General features: G+C 35.2%; 2 protein-coding genes across 2 annotated transcripts in view; both read right to left on the reverse strand.

The window, feature by feature from the left end:
- Positions 1-24,297, reverse strand: part of LOC134797449 (espin) — a 97,593-nt gene that overhangs the window by 50,532 nt on the left and 22,764 nt on the right. The window lies entirely within an intron of this gene.
- The window catches only part of LOC134797425 (26S proteasome regulatory subunit 7), a 155,486-nt gene continuing 135,315 nt past the window's right edge, over positions 4,127-24,297 (reverse strand). The window contains exon 11 of the mRNA XM_063769653.1: positions 4,127-4,142. The gene's annotated coding sequence lies outside the window, so the exon portion shown is untranslated. The remainder of the gene's footprint in view (positions 4,143-24,297) is intronic.

Here is a 24,297-nt window from a genome sequence, read left to right on the forward strand (position 1 = left end):
TCAATCACAATTAAAAAAACCTTAAAGAAAATAGACTTAAAGCTTTAAAAGCTTGAAGGTTGTAAACCTTAGAATGCAGATGTCGCTAGTGATGTTGTCACAGTTGCAATGACTAAATTCGCGTTGATTGACGGATGGTCAACTGACGGAATTGGTAACGCATTGGACCAGCAATCCAAGGATGTGGATCCGAGTCCTACGTTGGCCAGAGTTGATCATCGTCGATTTTTTTCATTGTGATTTACATCTGTATTTACAGTTTATAGGTTATACTGAACTTAAAAGCTTACACCAATGAAGAATAATAAAAGCTTACACCAATGAAGAATGAAAGTAAAGTAACTTGCTACTAAATTAAACAAAAGATAGTAATCTCACGATAAAGGAATGAATGAAAAGTAGGTAAGTACTCTCATCGACCTATAGAAATAATTCGCAAATTATGTAACATGAACTTCCATGGACAAATAGCCATTAAGCAAGAATTAGTTTAATTATGCTCGTGGGATAATAGGACAATTGTTCAAATAAATGCGCCGAATATTGTAACAGATAACAGATAGTCATAAGAACAGTGAGAATCATAAAGATATACGTTACATTTTTGTTATTAAGGTTAAGAAGGCGGAGTGTAGAATATTAATGTTTCAACTTGACAGATTGAGTATTAATTCGTCGATTAAACATGCGCGTCATTGTTACGCGAATATGCTTTAATAGACGATTGGTTGTACGTAATACTGTATTGTTATATGAAAAGGTCATATTCACAAGATACCTATGGTCTATGGAGTTCCATTTAGAAATTTTACAGTACTGGTCCTACATTCCCGCACTAGTGCGGGAAACAGCACTTTCCGTGCGTATGTCAAAAGTTTAAAGGACCATATGTACTGTAAAACGTTGTACGATACACGTGCGAATAGGTAATTCGCAACTGGTGTCGATATAAAACACTCCCTTCGCTCGTGTTTTAATTTATCACCACTCGTTGCGAATTTCCTTTTCTCACTTGTATCGTAATATACTATTAAGGTTTTGATGTTATTTTGATACGATCGCGAAGATCGCTCACGCCGGTTGGTGCATGCGAAACGAAATTAAAGTGCACGAGATGAGAGCCATTCACCAAGGTCGTATCAAAACCAACCAACCCATAACAAATTGTTAGATTAGAATCGATCTCATGGAATTTTTTAAGTACAATAAATTATGCTTACGTTTGGAAAACTTTACTAAAAAACGAATTTCATAAACGAAGTTAAAAAAATAGGATGTTGTAAGTGAAATTGGGTAAGGCCGGCTTATTGACATACTTATTGAAATACATATTATAAATATGTACCTAACACTATTCAGAAAAATTTAACAGGAAAAGGGCGGATACAGTAAGAATTTTTGTGGTAAAGATAACTTTTTTTTTAATTAGGAACTGACCTGTAATAATAAGTAGGATCTGCCTATTGAAGAAAATAAGTATATAAAATATTATGTATTTTAAATAATGAGGATTGTCTGAATAATCAAACCATCCGTAGCTCTGTTTCCTCTGCCACTAATAAATCGAATATTCTTTAGCAAATTCTCAGTTCATTTTAACTAAGAGCATTTAATAACTGGAGTCACCTTTAAGAGCCCCTCTGCCGAAAGCCTTGCACAATTGTGCAAACTTTTGTATGGACTGACATGGCTATTTGTACGTTACGTAGAAATCATGTAGGAATAGCAATACATTTGACGTCCCCTCCCCGCAAAAATCGGCAGACTGTTTTGTACAGAAAATGACAGCCATGACGTCTCCAGTTACTAAATGCTCTAAGCATTTTAAACAAGCTTTTAAGGTGTAGGGCAATCATCATTACACGGTCAACTAATATGTTTATACTCACGAGTACCCAGTTTTGGTTTCTTGTTAATATAATATTGTACATTATTCACACAATGTACCTTCTGCAAACATAATTTTAGCAATTATTTATTTTGGGTATCCGATTAGGCATTTTTGTTGTGTTATTTTTCTATGGTCTGAAATGATTATCGGTGCTATAAAGGTAAAACAAAGATCTAGTGGCTAATTGGGCGTTTTCTAAAATAAATATTGAAAACCCGATTCTCACAGATCCTGGTGTTTTTGGGTTCTTTCAACTCAGAATCACTAGCATATTCAATCCTGATGATAAAAAAACTTGTCCCAAAAATTTGTATGAAAATTGTACATTCCACTACGTCACGTCCATACAAGTGAAAAAATTTCTCATAATAAAACGTGACGTAATGGAATGGACATTTTGGGACATCTTTTTTTAATGGAAGGATGGAAAATGCTGTCGATTCTGAGTAGAATGACCCCAAGAATGTCCAGATTGGAAAGAATCAGGTTTTCGATATTTATTTTAGAAAACGCCCAATTAGCAACATGACAAGAGTCCAGTAAGATTACGTGGTCCAAAAATTTGGTTTATGGAATTGCAAACTATTTTTTTCGCAGGTTTTAACAAATAAACAAAATATCAATGTAATACCTATTGAAAATAAACCACATTGGATAAGTACATACATTTCTATGTATATATACCTAAAATACCTTGCTTGGTGGTAAATCATTACTTACTTATATTATGTAATTATTTCAGGTATATACCACCACCATCACCACCACCATAATACACTGTATGGGTGTGAAATCCCTCATTATAAGCAAATTATACGGCACTTTTCTTCCGCGCCTCAAAATCAAAACAAAATCTATATTACCGCGACTAAATCTAGATTCCTGTATAACCGCGACAATACAGTCAAACTGTCAATCTAATTTAAATCCTCCTACCTAAACAATAGGGTCGATATTTGAAATAGTTCATCTCAGGTACAAGTACATATCGATGGATCACGTTTCACTTTTCCTCGCACAGAAGTGTAACGGCGGGGTCACAAGTGTTATCCAACGGATACAAGTGTCTTTGGTTATGCAACCGCTGTTTTATTTGTCTGTGACATGGAGAGATTTGGTTATTTTAGTTAGAAAAGACTGGAAAAGTTTATCCTAGGGGAGACTTGGTCCATTGTAAAGGTAAGTATATTAAATTTTAAATAGATCTAAAATATAATATCATTTTCACCTCAGCAGCTCGAACAAGGGTACTTTGCTTCTTAAAAACAGTGAGCAAAATGCGATTTTGCTCACTGAGTCATTTTGTCTCACTCAGTGAGCAAAATAGCATTTTGCTCACTGAGTGAGATAAAATGACATTCAAGTGACCTTTATAGTCAAATGTCATTTCAACATGCGGGGTCTAATACAAGTTCGATATACTTGGGTTCTATTATCTCTGTCCCTCTAGGCATTTTCTCACTGCTTAGGGTGAAAAATTTTGTGTACTACACGAGATCAAAATTATTTACATCTAGTGCGCTTTTGAATCCCTTACTACGCTCAAGATTCTAAATTAGATTCACTCGCTACGCTCGTGAATCTATTATAGAATCTTTCGCTTGCACGGGACTCAAAATAAGCACTCGAAGAAATATCAAACTTTGATCTCTTGTTGTACAAATAACTATTCTAACTCTCTTACGTTGTCAAAACCAGAACATTATAGCGATTGGTTTATTTCAGGGCAGTTATTTGTTTATATCTGTATAGTTTAAGAAGAACAGACAGCCATTCATTAATCATTATCATTAAACATTCGATAAAGCAGCAGAAAATATACCTACCTATAGTTTCCTCAATTTTCATACTTATCAAAAAGTTGTAGCTAATGCACCATTAAATAAATAAAATCGTATGTATAATGCAAACAAGTTTTTTTATATGTATATGTACCTACTTAAACCTACCTACCTACTTAAACAAAATTTTATAAGCTTGTCCACACAAAGTTAAAAGCAATTGCCATAAAAAAGAGAAAAGTAAATCACAAAGTCCTATTTTATTAGCGTTTGTGCTTGTAAAGTAAGTTACACTTGTTGCGGTATTTTATTTTAATCTTTAAAAAATGTTATTTACATAGAGTTTAATAATTTACAATATATTTGTATATTTTGTTAGGTACCTAGTGAAATTGTTTTTGAAAAAAGCTTTATAAGTAATTCATAATATATGTAATTATGTATGTCCTGTCAATTTTATAAATAAATAACTTAAATAAGATTCTGCCTCTCGCTAACGCCATAATATATGTAGGTACCTATATGACATATGCCATATATATTAAGTACCTATGGAAAGACATTCGAAACAAGATGTATAATATCAATATCAATACAATAGGGCTAGTCTTGCAACTAAGCCTTACTAAAATTTACAACCTTAACAAATATATTTTTTAAGTAATTAAAATAACTTTTTTTTCATAATAACACCCTTACCGTTCCCTTCCGCTATATGTCCCCGCTTTCATTTTGACATATCGTTTATTTTTCTTCTTCTTCCCAAACAGCTTACTAGTCACCCTATTATACGGCTGATTATTATTTAACGTCATCTCCAATCACATAAAAAACCGTTAAATTTAGAATAACCGTTATTAAATACACGCCACTAACACAACGCGTTTAAAAAGAAAAGTTTTTCGAATTTCGAATATTGAACGCCGCAGTCAAGCGCGGCGGGCAACGGCAAAGACCTTACTGAGCTTAAGGCTGCATTTTCTCGCGAAAATGGCGAAAGTGCTAGTAACTCTTGTAAGCGTTCCCATATGTAAGTTTAATGACATAAGTTGATTGTCTTTGGGTTTGTTGATCTGTGTTGGTTTGATTGAAATGAAATTGTGTTATTTATAGTTATTGAATAGGTGATATGTTTTAGGGGAAGTAAACGCAGGAAAAGCAATCAACCCGCCGAGAATAAGTTTTTTTTAAGAAAGTGTAATTAACAAGATTGTTCATTAGTAATTCATTGTTTGTAGTTTAACTTATGTGTTTAATATTGTATGTTCAATGTTCATTACTATCCGGCTCGAAGGACCAAATTGTTCTCCCAGTTTAACTTTTTTTTCCATCCAAACACTGACTTACGTAATAACTAGTAACAAAAACTATCCCAGATATATTGTATTCTTTCTCTCACACCACCTCATCTATCACGTCTTGTCATGTCATGGTATGACATGGCTGTTTTATGCTTCTAACACTTTCGCTTCACGCTTACAAACTTATGTCTGCCGCTGATTGCGGCGCCACTATCAAACGCTTTAAAATATTAGTATGCAAAATTGTTAATTCCACATTTCCTCACCCGCGTTTATAAGTTTGTATTTTACATTTGGCCAGTTTAACTTGGTCCAAGCCACAAATAATATTGGTTGGGGACGGAGGTCTATATATTTTGGACGTATGTAAAATAATTTCATTGTTATGTTACGGATGGTGTATATGAGGTAATAAAGTCAAATTACACATAGCGTATATTACTGTTACAAGTAGGTACTTACTGTCATTAATTTTAAAGACTTAAAAATAGTGCAGGGATTCAATTAAAGGTAATGACGAATCAAAAACATGTAGCTAATTAAAATCTTTTGTGACAATAAGAAATTTCAACAATATTAACATTTTCTAAGAAAATTTCCCTAGTGCGGTAATTAGCACAATACGTGCCTATGTCGAAAATTTAAAGGGCCATATGTACTGTAAAACGTTGTACAATACACGTGCGAAAAGGTTAATTGCAACTCGTGTCGATTTAAAACACTCCCTTCAGCCGTGTTTCAATTTATCGCCACTCGTTGCGAATTTCCTACTTTTCGCACTTGTATCGTAACTATAATTGCACATTTAAATACTTACGGTTATTATGGTTTTTTTTTCGAAAGAAATGTAGGTAAACCTCCTCAGCTCAATAGATATTTATAATTTACAAGGATCCTGCATTGTACAAAGGACTGAGTTGAAATGTTTACTCAAAGATTCTGATACACACACATTGACAGGTTGACGATGATGCGTACGTAAGTTTTTTCAGTTCAGGTTCGCATGCACGCATGCTAGAAATTGACCTATCAAGGTCACAATTGTTCGATTAGAGAAACGCGCCATGAATGTATCAGTAGTGGTGTTTTTGCCGCTATTTTCCCAGCGTTTCTACTCGTCAACAGATGGCGCCACAAAAACTTGCTCTTGTATTGTTTAAAGTGCAGCAAAAACGGTGGGTCATCAATGAGTGATACAATTTATTGCTATCCGGAAATCTGATTTAGTTTATTTCTGCATTTATGTTTGTTTGGATTTTGCCAAACATATTTTTTCATTTTTCATATTACAAATACCTATACCTTAGATGACCTTAGGTAATTATAAGAGTTTTATGTAGGTAGTGCTCGCTCTATACATGAGTTTTATTACTTAATAATAATAAGTTGTATGAGAGGTATGATAAAACGCATTATTAATAAGTTTAAAACTTAATACCTACTTGTATCTTTTTTCCCTAATAAGTTTTCTCCAACCCGCTTATAATACCACTTTTGTAAATGGGTTTTTATCTAGGTATGTATGAAGTGAACACTCGCTTATAAACTGAAATTCATAATTCATAATTCTTTATTGCAACCATGGTACAGTATAGATGTCAAATATAATATATATATGTACAATGTCTCACATGGACCCTGTAAGGGCACAGCATAACTTACTTATAACTATTATAATTTTATTGTATTGTATGTACTTAACAAAATTGTATTGTATGTATTACATTTTCTCAAAATCAGGTTCAGATCTGTAATAAATGTATTAAAATAAATTAATTAATGTACAATAACATATCATAAAATTAATTTTAGTTATAATTTAGGTAAGTATTTGTAAATGTCATTGTTTTAATTATAATAAATTATTTAGAAGGTGTCTGTAACATTATCATCGAAGAAGTCCTTTAGGTTGTAATAACATTTATTTATTAGAAAGTCTTTCAACATTTTATTAAATTTTTTGTAATTTGTTTGAGCTTTGATGTCGTTTTTAAGGTGATTATATATTTTAACTGCCATGTAGTTTGGACTTGTACTATGAAGTTTTAGTTTAGAAGTTGACGGCAATTAGGGTTAGACCAAGAAAAGTCTGCAACGACTTTGATAGCCCACGCAGTGCAAGTGTTATTTAAAACGCCAAACTTCTATGACATTATGACGTAAATATAAATAACACTTGCACTGCGTATGCTATCAAAATCGTTGCAGACTTATCTTGATCTAACCCTAGACTACTCTAAGCCTACTTATTTCTTTATGCCGCCTCGTAGTTACTAAATTAGGTACACCAACAATTACAAAACAAACCCGGTCACTGCCCGTTGCCCGTTAACGTTTTTTCACACAACGAGTTACGACCAACACTTTCCCTAATTGCTTATACATGGCAATTTGCGTATGGACACGTGTTATTCTTACTGACTGCCCATAACGAGGATAATTCCGTTGCAATTTCGACCGTAGGTTGAACTAATAAGGTTAACTTTTAACCCTTCGTATACATATATAGACACTGATCACTGCGAACGAATTTAAAGCTATTGTACGAATACGAAGGGTTAATTCGTTCATGAGAAATCGAAATAATAGTACTTAACAATATTTTTCATGATTCACGATTAATTTCACTAGACTTATATTATACCGGGATTACCTTTTGTATTGTTTTCGAGCTTCCGATATTTCGACGCAGTTACATGCGTTTCGTTTACGGGTACCTAACTGAAGATAGTGGATGGGTGTCAAAGTTGTGTAGCCGCGCCAAAGGTAATCACGGTCCATATCAGGGATGTTGCGGATGCAAATTTTTTGACACCCGCGGATGCGGATGCGGATACGGATATTTAAACACTCACATTCGCGGATGTGGATGTCAAGATTAGGTACTTAAAAAACGTCAAATACTACATTTTAGTAATTTGTGTTAAAAAAAACGAAACGTTTAGTATTTGAGCAAGAATATAGGTGCGTCATATTGAATAAACAGTAATTTTTGGCCGACCTTTCTGGATCTAGACGATTTCATTATAGGTAATGATGAAATTAACTAGCACTTACGCCGCCGCTAAGATGTTCCTGTACCGATTTGTTCGACATCCGCATCCGCATTAAGCTCCGCATCGATTTTATGCGGATGCGCATTTTGAAAATAGGGTACGGTGGTCTAAGACTGCGCACTTAAGGTTTGAGACGCGATAAAATAAAAACAAACGGTATAAATGAAATCAACTTTTGTTATTTTCTTCCCGAATAACAAGACAACATAATTTTAAACACTTTTTGTAAATGAGATCAATCAATCTTGATATATTAGAGCATAATTGAAAAATGAGAAATGCGCATTCTTACACTACCTGTGTTGTAAGAATGCGCATCAAAACGTGTAAGTCTGCGTGGGTAGGGTAAGAATGCGCGATACCCAAAAAGGCTATAATTATTTACATAAGTCACAAGCAAAGGCGGCAGCACCCGTGTGCGCTGTGCATTGTTTATGCCACCATTCATTACAAGCGATGCACGCGATCCATTCTTCAGTAATAGGATCTTTATAGATCTCGCCACATCACGGGCATATCCAAGAGGGTCAACATGATTTACAACAACATATCTTGGCTTGTAAATTGCGCTTGATGTGTTTCTTTGCCTTCAGCAAAATCAGCCTCGTTTTATCGTTCTATAATATCGGTTACAGAATTAGCCAAGAAATCAGCTTCAGTGAATAGCTCTGGATTAAAAGGCGATATTCCTGTAGTTTTAAAACTTTCAGCATCACATGCGGGGTTTGCAGATTTGAGACAAGCTGGTTTGAAGGTTTTACGTATTTGGAATACAGTTATAGTTCTTCCTGTGGTATTTCTGAGCCATTTTTCACATTCATGTGGAAATGGATGTGCAAGACTGCGCGCGCATTTTTACACGGTCGTACCATGCGCATTCTTACACATTCCTTCATTTTCACTAAAGCATACTGGTAACGCCATCTATGCAAAATGACGTGAAGTAGCGACTCCCATTCAAACGTGCCTTCGTATACGCGATGCATATTCAAGATCTCATCTTTTAATTTACTTAAGTCTATTTAGTGTCAATAAATTTAAATTGAAGAAAAATAAGATCAAAATATGACAAAAACTTCAAACTCACCTAGAGTGTCGTATTTTCACAGTAAACTAAATTAATTCCTGGAGCAATAACAGGTGGCAATACACTTCAAAACAGCACTGAAGTTAGCCACGAACTTCACTTTGAATCTAAGTTATGACGTATGCGCAATATTCTTATCGACCGCGCAGTCTTAGACCACCCTACCCTAATGCGGAAGTTCCGCGGTTGCGGATGCGGATGCGGATATTCGCAACATCCCTAGTCCATATCTGGTCGATATAAGTCTACAACATCTACCTATGTTGTTATTACGGAACGGATAATCCCAGTCGTAAATTCAGTTAAATCATACTTTCTCTGTATTGCGGTGGTCATGGCTGATCGAAACCAATAAACTGAGGCGTAATATGCGGGCTCGGATTTTCACTTCATTTTACTGTGACAGGCAGTTGAAATTGCATCTATTTGACACGTTCTGCAAAAGTTATAAAGTATGTAGAAATAGAAAATATTTATTTGGCGTAAAACATTAAAACTAGAAACAACAAAGAAAAAACGGAACCCTTATAGGATCACTCGTGCGTCTGTCTGACTGTCTGTCCGACCATTCCCCCCCCCCCCCCCCATTTTTTATCTCCGAGACTACTGAGTATAAAATTAAAAAAAAAACACAAAATAGTTCTTTACCTATAGATGACAGGAAAACCTATTAGAAATGTGCAGTCAAGCGTAAGTCAGACTTAATTACTTAGTTTTTGATCCGACCCCTACGAGTTTTTTAAAGACATTTTATTCACGTTCCACATAAAAAATACATTGTTAAAAATTTCATGATGCACGGAACCCTGAACACTTGACCGGTTATTTTTGTATCAGAAATAGGTACTCGTAATAGTTCCTAACTGATATACTGTTAAGTATGTAGTAGATTTAATCAATAGAATGTATTTATCATTATCGTAACTTTTTATAACTAGGTCAACTATAAGTCAGCTACGATCACCAAAGGCTAGATTGTAAAGTTATGTAAATATCTAGATTAAGTGTTATTTCAATTAATGACCTCGGTGTAATGTAAGGCAGGTTTAATTTTTGGCCTAAAGTTTAGGTGCAATAACAAAAAATCTACTCAATATGACAAGCTACGACTTGAATCCTATCTTAGTTCTTGCTGTTATACCACTTTGAAATGTAAAAATGAAAATTGATTAAATAGGTTACAGGTTTTTAAGCTTAGTTTTTAATTTTAGTTTGTATTTTCTATTTTAAGGCTTTTTATTGTTTAAAAAGAGTATTTGGCTGTATTTAAAATAAATGAGGTTACAGGATACAGGGGTTACAGGTCAAAGTTATATTTTTTTTTTAGTTAAGTTAAGTTTTTAGTTTTTGGTTAATATTGCAACAGTATATTACAGCTGCACTTGAAATCCGAATGTTACCTTTAAGTGGCCCACTGATTATATACCAGTCCGCCGGACGAGGCCTGTCAGTTAAACGCAAAATTGGCAGCTCCGAACAACTGACAGGCTGATATCGTCCGGCAAACTGGTAATCTGTGGGCCCCTTTAGGATTAAATCTTACTGATTTAAATACCTATATATTTTATGTTACCTATTGATTTTTATTTTATTCGTTTATAATTAAAGTTCATTCCCCTCACTAATTAAATAAAATTAAATCAACATGGCCCATTGGCTATGGTTTCAGAACGGAACGCAGGCACCGTTGCGTCCTATCGTGCTACCATCCCCCAGTTCATTGCGTACATTAATATGGATGAGCCTGGTAAATGGACCAGCCAGTGTTGCCAACCTAACTGGACTTGTATCTTGTAACAAGGAGTGATCGGCAATCTATTCGCGAATGTTCAATGTTGGCTGGACTTGTAAGAGCGTTTTTACATTGTCCGATCCGATACGGATGCGGGATGGCGTTTGAAGAAAAACAGCTGCTAGAAAATGCCATATGGCATCAAGTGCTTTTATTTGTGGATTAACTATTTCTTTGAACAACAAATAATAATGAAATGTATAAAAAGGCTCTTTTTACATTTTGCTTCTCTCTAGTTGTATCCGACATCCAATATCGGATCGAACAATGTGAAAACGCTCTAAGTCTTGTAACTTGTAAGTTGTAACAATGGGGTGGTGGCTATCGTTGTTTCGCGAATGTTCAATGTTGGACGCAAAAACGATACAATTCATAAAAATATAAATTATAGGAATGTAGTGAGGTTGACTGCGACACTTTCCAATTCAAATTGGGACGAACTATTACATCGGGCAACACGTCGATTTGTGAAAGAAAATCGGGTTTCGGATATTTATTAAAATTAATTGCTTTAATACTTAAAGTTCAGTTAATTTTTTAAATTACTTAGGGCCAGTTGCACCAACGACGGTTAACAGACCTCGGAGTAATTAACAATGGAGCCGCCATTAACAGGCGTTCCCCTCTGTCGAAAATAGGCGGCCAATGGTCAACAACTTGTCAACCATATGTATGGACTGACGTTTATCTGACATGACGTACCTATACATTTGATGTGCCCCTCCCCCGCAAAAAACGGCAGACTATTTTGCACCGAAAATTTTAGACATGGCGTCTCCGTTGGTTATATCCTCTAAGTAACAGACTGAGCAACGTCACGCCGCAGAGATCTATGAAACTTCACATACAATAAAAATTTGCGAACGCTTTAACAGTCACAGACGGTTTGGTGCAACCGACCTTTAATGGGTTAGGCAAATTATTATTTTTCAGTGTGACAAGAAAATACGAAACTCAACAACATCGTCCACATCACTACGTAAATTCCAAACTATTACTGATCCTGCATGCATTTTTCACTAAACCCAAACAAGCCCATACCCAGCAATTGAAATACGTGGTTTCACCAGCCATCATTAAAATAATAGCCTAAGCAAGCACGAGTTACGATGGCTAGATAAACACTGTGGCATCAGAAATGCGGCCGGTTGCTACACTCGCTTAATTTAAAGTAATTAAAATGTATTACTACTGGTTTCCTTCTGTTATGATATGATAGAATGTGTGAGTGTGAGTGAATTTTGCTTACAGGAGCGCGGAGGTAGGAGGCACGGCGGAGGTAAAAGATCCAATCCAAAATCCCGTGTACTGTCGTATGGCTCTACAGCCCATAATAGTTATTTTAGCAATACTAGGATGATAATTATGTACTTACAGAGTGTTGAATTAAATACGATTGAGTGAAATTTATGTAAATAATCCAGTAAACATATAAATAGTTCATAGTAGTAGTAAGGTTGGAACTTAATCTAGTGATATTTTCTATGATTACATGATTACCTACACAAAGCTAATTAAAAAATAATAATTGAAAATTTGATACCATTTGATTTTTATTTATACAGGCTCGACCTTACATTTTAAGCCCTTACAATAAGGATTACTCAATGTTAAAGGATAAATTTTGTTTATGAAGAAATGTAGTAATTCTTCATTTAGTGATTTTAGTGTTAACAAGAACTAATTCGTGTCACAGTCTTAAAACCAAGTAGAATTTGTGCGGAAATAGAAGAGTCGTAGAATGTATTGTTTTCCATATATTCCAATTCCACGACTCTTATTTCGGCACAGACTCTAAAACTTATAAATAAATAAATCCGGTTGGCAAACCATTTCCGTCAATAGAAAAAGGCGGTAAATTTAAAAAATGTTACGCGAAGCGTTGACCTCCCGTAGAAAATTTGAATATCGCGCCTTTTTCTACTGTCAAAATGGGTTTGCCAGAGTAAAAATAAACTTTTTTTACCTCAAAAAAATCATACCTGAGCAAACTGGCTGGAATAGTCTTGGAGTACTTTAGCCGCGCAGAGGCCGACCGATTCGGCCGCGAAGGTCGCGGACACGTCGCCATTTTCTTTTTCAATGTTCCAAACTCAAAACATCACATGAACACGCAACACTGAGCTCTGAGCTCTATAGCGTTCGATTTACAGTTCAAATTCAGGTGCTCCACGAATCGTAGATGCTCTACGATTTCCTTGAGATAAAAGTTAAGTTATTTTTTGCCTACCGTTACCTTTCAAATGCGAGTTTATTAATTTTATAATTGAAGCTTGAAATAACAAGTAAGTACATAATTTATAAAAATTGTAAGTATACAACACGTAACATAACATGGCATTCGGCGTAGCATGGTAGATTAGCAAAGCTAAACAATAGAAATGTACTCTCCCTTCATAGTATTTTATCATGAAAACTGTCCTAAGTTATCAGTATCACTATTTATCATGAAACCAAAGCAGAAAGAACAAATTAATAAATACTGTATATAATACTCGCGCTCTCTAAATGTCCCGATTAGCAATTTATCTAACACACACCTATCGTAACACTGTTTGTCACGAACAAAATAAACACTGTAGAAAAACAACTAATTTTGCTCAAAATTCTGTCACTGTTGAATATTCCCACCACTAGCCCCATAGATGCGTCTGTCTGTCGTCAGGTGGTCGTCAGAGAAAACAGTAATTTTCCGGTTCTCTAATAAGTTCTATTGACAGTTTATCCGCCTGACTATTGACTAACCTCCATATATAGGTGTATAAGTCGCATATCGCAAAGCCGTAGCTATATTTTACAGAAAGTAAGACATATTGTTACAGTTATTTATCACCAAAACAACACTGTACTCATGAACAACAAATGTTTCTCACAATTTTGTCACTGAAGTACCAACACACAACAATACGTGACAGTCCTATAGACGCATCTGTCAGTGAAAACAGTAATTTTCGCGCTCTCTAAATGTCCCGATTGACAGTTTATCCGGCTGACCGACGGATTAGGAATATCTGGCAGCCAATAGCGCGCGACATTTTATCACGCTTGCGCAGAATTCTCATCATTTCGACTTGGTTTAGTGGGATGCGCACTTAAGTTTTTGTACAGTGAAAATGTTTTTCAATTTACGGTAGAGGATGATAAATTGATTGTTCTTTTGTTTTTATCGGTGATTTCACTGTATTCATGTCCTCGCACATTTTCTTTACCTATAAATCTAGTTTATCAAACTATTTCTATCACACTTTAATGCTTAATTTCGGTTTTATTGAAGTGAAAACTTCTTTAGCGGCGCTGTGCACTTTTTGTGATGGGGAAAAAATGTTAAACTCGCGACAGGTCACGTGACCGTAAGATTCGTAAGACGTAAGACGGACACGTGACCTGATCGAAAAACTGTTACAATGTCATTGAGTTTTCACTTCTGCCGGCACTCCCGGAGTGCAACCCGTTGTTTTTTTAATAGAATAATATTGATAACGCACTGTCTTTTACAATGAAAATGCTTTGAAATGTACAATAGAGAATGATAAATTGACTGTTCTTTTGTTTTTATCGGTGGTTTTATCATGCATCTATGTCATCACTTATTTCGTTCACTTTGTTTACAGTTGTATCGCCTTTTATTCCTGTCTTATTTACAAATGTGTCCACACATTACAAAGTGTCCACTTTATAGTATCGCATGCCTATGATGCAATCGCTACTTTGCAGTTACCAAACTTCCTAGGTAGGTACGTTGCCTATCAAAGATACTGCGGATAAATAATTACTTCTACATTTTATTTTATTGCAGGCCTAGGTTTTTCTATTGTCTACTGTCTATCCTCAAATCGTGGCGCAACTCTACTTTGCATGTTATGAAACATAGAATAATTCGCAAATATTATTTAAATAAACCACTATAACATTTTTGTTAGTTTAATAGAAATCTTATGCAAAACAGAGCATGAGCGTTACTTCACGTTACTTTCCTTAAAATTCGAGAGTGAACGCGTAAATATGTAAATTCTAGAGAATCAAATAAATTAAGTTCTCTTTTGTTTCACTTTCGGTATAAATTCCTAATCTTCATAGTGGATAAAATCTTTATCTAACGTTGGTCAATGTTTAATTGTTATGTGTAACTTAATTACGCTATGACTCATAGCGTAATTAAGTTACACATAGGACATGTTATGTCTATTCTTTGCTCATAGCCTATGAGCAAAGAATAGACATAACATGTCCTAAGTGTAAGTCTGTATCAAGTAATAGGTACACTTATAGATTCTCTTTTTTATGAGTTTGTTACATGGGTTCTTCAGACAAGATACATTTCTGCTGAAGGGTGTTTTAAACGGGCTATTTTTTGCGTATAACGACAAAGATGATTAATTTCTTTTCAAAGAAAAGTGGACTAAATACCATTAATACCATCATGATCCGCGATTGTTACGCCATGTATGGTCCTAGGTAAATGGCGTAACAATCACGGAGCGTGACTGTACTAAACTTTGTTTTTATATTAAATACGAATACTAAAGTGACAGTTTGGTTAGCCCGACTTGTTCACCTGGTCTCAATCTGGTCTTCATTTTAGCACGAACTGAAAATGACAGATTATCCCAATCTGACAAAACGACCTGTTATAGTCCGACAAGAAATTGTACAAAATTATTGAGGGGGCCACTTCCTACGTAACCGTCACATTTTTGACGTAAAATGCTTAAATATGGCATCAATTTAGCATGGAAATTTTTTAGTTTCATTTTATTGTATGTCCCACTATATTCTAGTGCAACATTAATACAAAAACAAATGTATGGGGAGTAAAGTAGACAATTAACGCTCTAGAACTAAGTACTAAAGGGTCAAAAACGTTCGGGAAAACCTGCCTTTTTTCAGTAGACATTACAAAATTTATGATTTGGATACATTTTCTAAGACAAGACTGCAAATGGGGCAATAAAAAGGAATGTTCAAAAAATATTCTAAAATAATAGGTCAACAACAATAAGTTATTGTTTTGATTTTAAAGGGCCCTTCTTGTCACGGTTTTGTCGATATTATTAATGTTACAAAGGGCATTGTTAACCTATGTCAAGGTTATATAAGTATAGTACTATATATTGTTATTAAATAGTAAATGTACAGGAAAGGCGGTCTAATGCATTTTATTTACCGGCAACCAATACCAATCTATAAGTTTGTTTTGTGAAAATCACGTAGTCTAGATAGACTGGGTGTCCTTCTGAATCCCTAACAACGTTTGTCCTAAAGTCACTTGCCCTAACTAGTTTGTCCTAATGGGCATGTGCCCTAACGATCATTTGTCATAACGATCATTTTCCATGTAATGGTTAGCTTAAGACTCATTTGTCCTAAGCATTTGTACCATAACTATCAAGATCCCTAATGTTTTTTATCATATTCTTCGAAATCCCTAACAATGATTGGCATAAAATAACATGCTCTAACTGTTTTGACCTAATGGCTATTGCCCTATTGATCAATTGTCATAACAGTTACTTTTCCTATTGATCAATTATCATAACAATTACTTTCCATAATGAATGGTAACGAACTGTTGCCACAAAAGTGGGTTAGGTTAGGTTAGAACTGTGATCCTCGCAAAAACGAACTGCTGCCACAAAAGTGGGTTAGGTTAGATTACAACTGCGATCCTTGCAAAAACGAACTCTTGCCACAAAAGTGGGTTAGGTTAGGTTAGAACTGTGATCCTCGCAAAAATGAATTGCTGCCACAAAAGTGGGTTAGGTTAGGTTAGAACTGCGATCCTTGCAAAAACGAACTGTTTCCACAAAAGTGGGTTAGGTTAGGTTACAACTGTGATCCTCGCAAACACGAACTGCTGCCACAAAAGTAGTTTAGGTTAGGCTAGAACTGCGACCATTGTAAAAACGAAACGAAATAGGGAAATCAAAATTAGGGCATACGAGTGTTAGGTCAAGCAACGATAGGCTAAGTAAAATTAGGTAACATGATGGTTAGGATATATAATTTTTAGGCCTAACAATAATTAGGCAAAAAAAGAATTATGCTACATAACATTAGGATAAATACTCAATATGGAAAGTGCCATTAGGGAAAAACATATTATATTAGGACAAAAAAAATCGGCCATTCGATAATAGGGAAACCAAAATTAGGGTATACGAGTGTTAGGACAACTGATCATTATGACAAACAATATTAGGGAAGGCAAAGATAGGAGAAAAGCCTTTAGGGATTCAGATATAGATCCGATAGACTGATCTCGCCTTGAAAAGAAAGTATATTAATTTTATATAAACGGTGTATGAGCTAATAATAACATACCACAGTATTCGTACGTATTGTATTAGAAATATTTTTTTAAATACTTTTGCCGTTTTTTGTGGAGGCGGGCCCATCCTGTGGGTGGCTATTCGCCGTCTGCCAAAAATATTTCAATTGCATAGGTACCATAATAATTATATCAATCAGTAACTGTCTTAAGGGCATATACTATACATCCAGGAAATATAAGAAACCCGAAGCAAAATTTGTGTATTTTATTATCCTTGAAGTTGTATATGGTCTACCAAAAATTAAAGAATAATGTATACCAAAAGCTTAAATTGTGGTTTAAGGAATTACCTAAAACGAGTACCTATTAAAGGGACACTGGGCTGTCCCAATCCCAACTTAGTGGGCATATATTTCACAAATATTTTTAACTTCGTAAAAGACTAATGAAAACCTAAACTTGTGCCAAAAAGAATAGATAGTATAGAGGGGTCCTGTCATTGTAAATTTTGTAGTCACTGTAAATTTACTGCCATCTATCGACACACGACTAAAACTCAAAATGAAAACGTATAAAGTTATCAAAAAATGTATATATATGGATAAAATGATTTTGTTATTTTTATATCATTTTGATCCATGTTCATTCACTGATATCTATGTGTTAAAATTGTTAAATATGAAACGGTGTCGTCACGCCATCTAGCCGAGGATAGGCTAAAGGTGTGTGCGCCATCTATTCGAGAATGACTTTTACTTGAAATCTGAGGCACGTTTTTTCCTTAAACTTTATTCGTCTTATACGAAGTTACATATGTCTTTGCTTGTGCTTTACCCAACTGACCATTCGGCGTACAGCGAGCTGCAAAATTGCACGGACACATTATAAACGAATTCATTCATCAAGTAAGCATACCAATGTTGCGGCTGGATGTACAATAAATTACAAGGAGTTCTTTATTTTTAAGAAATTCAGAAACACGGGTAGGTATTGCCTATCTAATTCAATATTCAAAAAAAAACAAAACCAGATTGAAAAAAGTCCTAAATCACATCACAAATAAGAAAACGAACCGAGCACTGAAAAGTCCGGAATTCGCGTTTCACTGTGCGCACGGACGCGCATGCGCGGAGCTATAGTAGACTAATGCGCGCTACGCCGCTACGGAGATCTACTTGGGGTTAGGGAGAGGATCTGTGGTGAGAGCGAGCGGGAGCGAAGGCGGAGGCGGTTTTGAAAAGACGCAAGTTGGCCTAAAAATACATGAGAGAAACGATAACGCGTCATCTTATGAAAAATGTTGTATATAAAGCGACTAGTTTTCGTTGCTTTTGTGTGTATTGTTATTGACATACATCACATCTTAGGTTTTCCATGAAAACCAAGATTCTTTATACTTACTACATTTTTAATAAAAATCAAAACATAATACGTGGTAAGCAAAGGGTAGATATTAAGCCTTACTAATAGAAGCACACATATAACCTAACCATTGATAGGCCTAATCTCGCCGTAACAAGATACATAAATAATAAGCTAACTTTATCAAACATGGTTCTTGATGACTACACTATTAGATGCTTACTGGAATGCTAGAAGTGCACTCAAATATGTATATTTTATTACATAGGTATTCAATTTAACTTTAATGTTGGAACTGTACAATCATACTCGAAAACCAAAATAGATAATATCAATCAGAAATCAAAATCCGTTAATTCCGCTATAACGAATGTTCATAAATTTTCCGCTACCGCTCGCTATTCCAGATGTGCCTCTTGCCGCTCCCGCTTCGTCTATCACAACACCAAATCCCTAAGCATCAGTTACCCACTTATCGCTCTCCTTCAAGTATGTAATTATTTTTTATTTAATGCTTTATATGCCGTTATTGCGAAAGGTATTCATTCTAATTTAATTAGCACTATCTTCACAAAACTTTATTATAACGAAAGATATTAAAAATGAAAGTTGACACGAATTTATTAAAAATATTACGTGTATTTTATTAGTAGATCATAAAATTATTAGTTTTACGTATGTTATGTAGCAATTATTTATGACGCGCTTTGTACACGTATGTTGTTACGTGTGGAACACTAACCGGAAGTATGGAATACCAACATACAAAGTATACAAACATTCACACTTCTTTCTTCTCAAGTTTATGGCATTGATCATTTTTACCTGCATCAAATATCGTACGTTTTATAGAGGTTTCTAAAAAAGGTTTAAGTAAGTACCTACATATATAATTTTACCTGTAAAGTATGTGAAAGAAATTGGTTTTTCCTCAGGAAGGGAGCGGGAAAACGGGTCATCGAGCTTTCTGCTTAAAAATATCGATTTTAAAGCGCAGTTTAACATTACAGCATTTTCGGGGGTCCGAACATACGAACAAGAATCAAATATATCCGGCGGGATGAACACTATCAATAATAAAGTCATTATATATAGTAATATGCGTGTCGACCAATTTTCGACCAGACGACCAGAGTCGCCGATATGAAATTCCAACAGCAATTCTGATAAAAAGGACCTTATCGCACTTGAAGCATAAGGATCCTTCAGTGATGGAAACATTGACGTATATATCTCAGGACGGGCCTTACATGCACTAAAAATTATACTAGTTTAGCGGTGTCACTGACGAATTCGAGCCAATCGTGTAGTCTAACGCAACTAGTTGCGACCAATCGCGCGCGTGATGCCAACTCGTCAACCAATCGCGTCGTAGCAATGTCACACCGCTGTACTGGCCCCATTCAGTCCTATTCTTATTGCCCGTAAGGCCAGTCCAGAGATATACATAATGGATAGAAAGCCACATATATTTATATCGGCGGCGGCGGGTAGGTTCGTATGACTAGTAAGTGTTTACATTTCTAGGACGTATCTATCAACCCCTTGAAACTTTAAGCTACGCAACAAGTAGTCACGGTTACTTCATAGCTTGCATAATGACTAAATTATTCGCACACCAACCTTGCAGCAAGGATACTAATGATTCTAATGAATGATAGACATTAGATGATTAACATTAATTAATACGCATATGCATTGCCGGAAATCCTAGATCAATCTAGAAAATCGAATGCTTACAAACTTGCAAAATTACCTTTTACCGGTTTTTTATACTATAGTTTGGTTAAAAAAATTACACATAGTCCATGTTTCACAACACTTACCTGAAGTTCAAATGTGAAAATATTTCAGAAACTACATAATTAATTATTATTTATAAATAACAACACGAAGGTTATTTCTCGGTACTAGGTATGTATTGTTTAATAAAATTTTGATTGTTATCTTTATGGTTCCGGGATATGATAAATAAGTATTCCTGCTTACTTAAAAGTAAAAGTACCTGACATCAGTCAGCTGGAGTAGCGCATTTGTACACAACATTATACACGAAGACTTCGTGTATACGTCGATTAGACCCATTCTACAGAGGTGCAAAGACAAAAGTTGGATCATGATCATTATCGATTGGAAATAATAAATTATGCCTTTCACTAATAAACATCTCAATCACAAACTCATGCGCAACATTTATCAACGGCAATAAATTACCATCCCCCTGAATACCACTATTTATAACCAAGAAAGTATTTAAGTGTAAAAATTATAACGAAATGATACATCTAGAAAGTGGCTGTAAATTACCGACTAAAACTAAATAAGCGTAACTTTACATGAAGCTAGTAAAATGCCTAAAAATATTAAAAATAAACCTTAAAACAACTACGTAAAGTCTACTAACGGTCACGTAAGTTCCAGTTTCGTAATTACGTCGTTCTGCGATTGGCGGTGGTCGTGATGCGATCAGATAATCGCTGGCGCATCTTTACAGTGCGCGATCCTGGTGCCGGTACGGGCGCAGATCGCTGATCTGATGAACGGGGTCAGGAGTTTCACCGCGATGTCGAAAATATCTTAGATGTAAAATAAGGACTACTTACTAGTTATATATAAAAGGTTTAAAAATGGAGAAAATTATAATGCATCTGTAGCCGAACCGAATATAATGGGTGAGACCAAAGCACATCGTCTCCGTTGGCTGGGCCACCTCGAAAGAATGGATAAAGATCGTGCTGTAAAGAGAGCATACTTGGGTCGACCGACTGGACGCCGTCGTTCTGAGTATCAGTGGGCGGATCGAGTGGAGGCAGATCTCCGGGAGCTCGGCGTCAGTAAAAACTGGCGTGAATCCGCGCAGGAACGAGTAAAATGGCGTGCTCTTGTGTTCGGCCAAGACACATTTTGGGTCATATCGCCAAACTAGTTAGTAAGTATAATGCATCTGTTTGTTTACACAAGTAGGATAAAATTAAGAAGCCGCTGCAAAATATATTTAATGAAAGAGTTCACCAGTGTCACACTAAATCGCTTACTACATTAAGATACAGCCACCACACGGAATTGTTATGTTATGCCATTTAGGGTTCTTGATAAATTGAAATTCTATAGCGTAAGTATTAAACAACCAATTTAGAAATGGCGCAACAATCGCGGAATGTGTTGGTACAAATTTGGTTCTTTCCTGGCCTTGCTAAGATGCCAGAACCGTTCCAGATAAATAATTATTCTTTGGCATATTGAACCATAAGTAGTTTTTAGGGTTCCGTACCCAAAGGGTAAAACGGGACTCTATTACTAAGACTCCGCTGTCCGTTCGTCCGTCCATCTGTCACCAGGCTGTATCTCACGAACCGTTATACACTGTTAAAAATTATGTAATTTTACATGCAAAAAAATTACATAATCCTGTAAAATTCCCGAAAAATCTGGGAAATTTCGTAAATTTTTACGAGAATTACGTAAAATGTCATATTTTTCCGTAAATTTCCCAGATTTTTCGGGAATTTTACAGGATTATGTAATTTTTTTGCATGTAAAATTACATAATTTAATTTAAAATTACATATTTTTTAACAGTGTAGCTAGACAGTTGAAATTTTCACAGATGATGTATTTCTGTTGCCGCTATAACAACAAAATTCGTCGTTGAGAATGCCAAATCCGGTATGTGCGCGGTTCGCGTAGTATTCGGTGGGCGAGTCCGACTCGCACATGTCCGGTTTTTTTACTACATGACATGACATGAGTGATGCATGGACACCATGAAACTAAACCTAACAAATTGGAATCACCAGTCAGAGTGACAAACTGTATTGCTATGACATTAATGATTCGTGCTCAATACGGACTCGTTAATGTAATAGACTAGCCCCGTTTTGATGTACAATAACGGTCCGAATCACAACAGGTGCATCGTGAAATGATTGATAGGTATGTAACTAATGTCCACTTATGCTCGATTCCGGAGATGACATGATGATTACATTGTAACATTTATGTTAATATGAAATACAAGATCGGATAGATAAGTTATTGCATTTGATTTAAAATAAGTTCCATGGACCTATTGGTTTACATAAAAAAATACTACGCGCCGGTGCAGTACCTTATATTTAATTATTACGGAGATATAATAGCACCCTGTGAATATCGGTTAGAGAGATATACACCAAGAAATGTAATCGGTGATCAGGAACCGATTTTTCTAATTCAGTTATCGATGGCGATCACATTTAACTATGGGACCAACCTCGAAATCACAAAAAAAAATTGCCTGTTTCATACATTTGGGTTGGTCCGATGTTGATATTTTCTATGAGAGAGTTAATTTTTTTTTCGCGCTTTCGCGGTTGGTTTCATAGTTAAATGTGATCGCCATCGCTGACTGAATTAGAAAAATTGGTTCCTGATCACCGATTAAAAATCATCGTGTATATGTATAAATAGAACATGTTGGTTGTTAGAGGGAACAGAAAGTACAGTTGATAACCGTTGGAAATGGCCATAAGTATCTGCCAAACCGTGAATATTATAGATAATTATTTTGTTTTTATGTTTAACAAATATTTTAATTTTAGTGCCTTTTTAATGTCATATTAATTTAGTAACGTCAAATTAAAAAACTTATAATGTACATTATAATTACTGAAAAACATTGACAAATATCTTACGTGCAAAGAAGCAGAACGTACAGATACATATACTCGTATTAGCTCTCTATCTGTCTAAATATCTGACAAAGCAATAATTTCCGCCAGCTGCAATCAGCCAATCAGATGCAGCTAATTAGAGCTGGCCAGGCTGCATGCCCGTTACGTGATCGTGCTGCACAGTTACGGATGCAAAAACTGATAATGCACTTCTTGTAGAGCGGGGATAGAGTGGCTAAAGATAAACTCTGACCACGCTAAATTTTCACAAACTTGGAAGAACAATAAGAATCTCTCCCTTAAGACTAAACATGATTGAAGTGTTTTATGCTATATATAAAAGACTTTTATATATTAAAACTTGAGGTTGACTGCACTTTTATTAAACGTGCAGTCAACCTCAAGTTTTAATCTAGTGTTGCTTTGAATTTGTCATTGTATTAATAATTGTATTTTACCAATAGGTACCTTTATACTTTATACTAAGTAGTATATACAAGTACAACTGTAGAAGTCGGAAAGACAGGAATACTGTTATTTGCGTGAGTTGCAAAAGTTTGAAAATAATACACTGGTTGGAATGTGTGTTAACGCATTTCTTGTGTGGAGTGCAACAGAGTGCGCACTGCGCAAGTATCTCTTAATAATACATGGTAAAATAATTAAGATAAATGCACAAAATTGTAGCTAAAATCTATAGACGGTTCTCTTGTCGAAGATCCTGAAAAATCGATCGAAACATGTCAAGCGTTTATTTGACTTTATAGAGTTAGACCAAGCTAAGTTTGGAACGATTTTGATAGCCCAGACTTTGCAAGTGTTATTTTAAACGACAAACTTCTATGAAATTATAACACTTTACATATTTTGCTAAATAAATATTGCAGCGGATTACCCTAATTATTTACTCGCTCGTCTTGAAATTTGCCATGCATGAGCGGCCCCGATGAAAATGCAATCTAAAAATTAAATTTTAATCAATTTTACTTGCTTCATGCAATACCTGTCTAGTTTGTTTTTTGTGGTTTGGGTGATTAGTGTTCGTTTAAAACGGATTACATCTGTAGCCTTTGCGTCTTTGTCTTTGATAGCTAGACAGTTGAA

Source organism: Cydia splendana, chromosome 15, assembly GCF_910591565.1.
Source record: "Cydia splendana chromosome 15, ilCydSple1.2, whole genome shotgun sequence".
In the NCBI taxonomy this organism is placed as follows: domain Eukaryota; kingdom Metazoa; phylum Arthropoda; class Insecta; order Lepidoptera; family Tortricidae; genus Cydia; species Cydia splendana.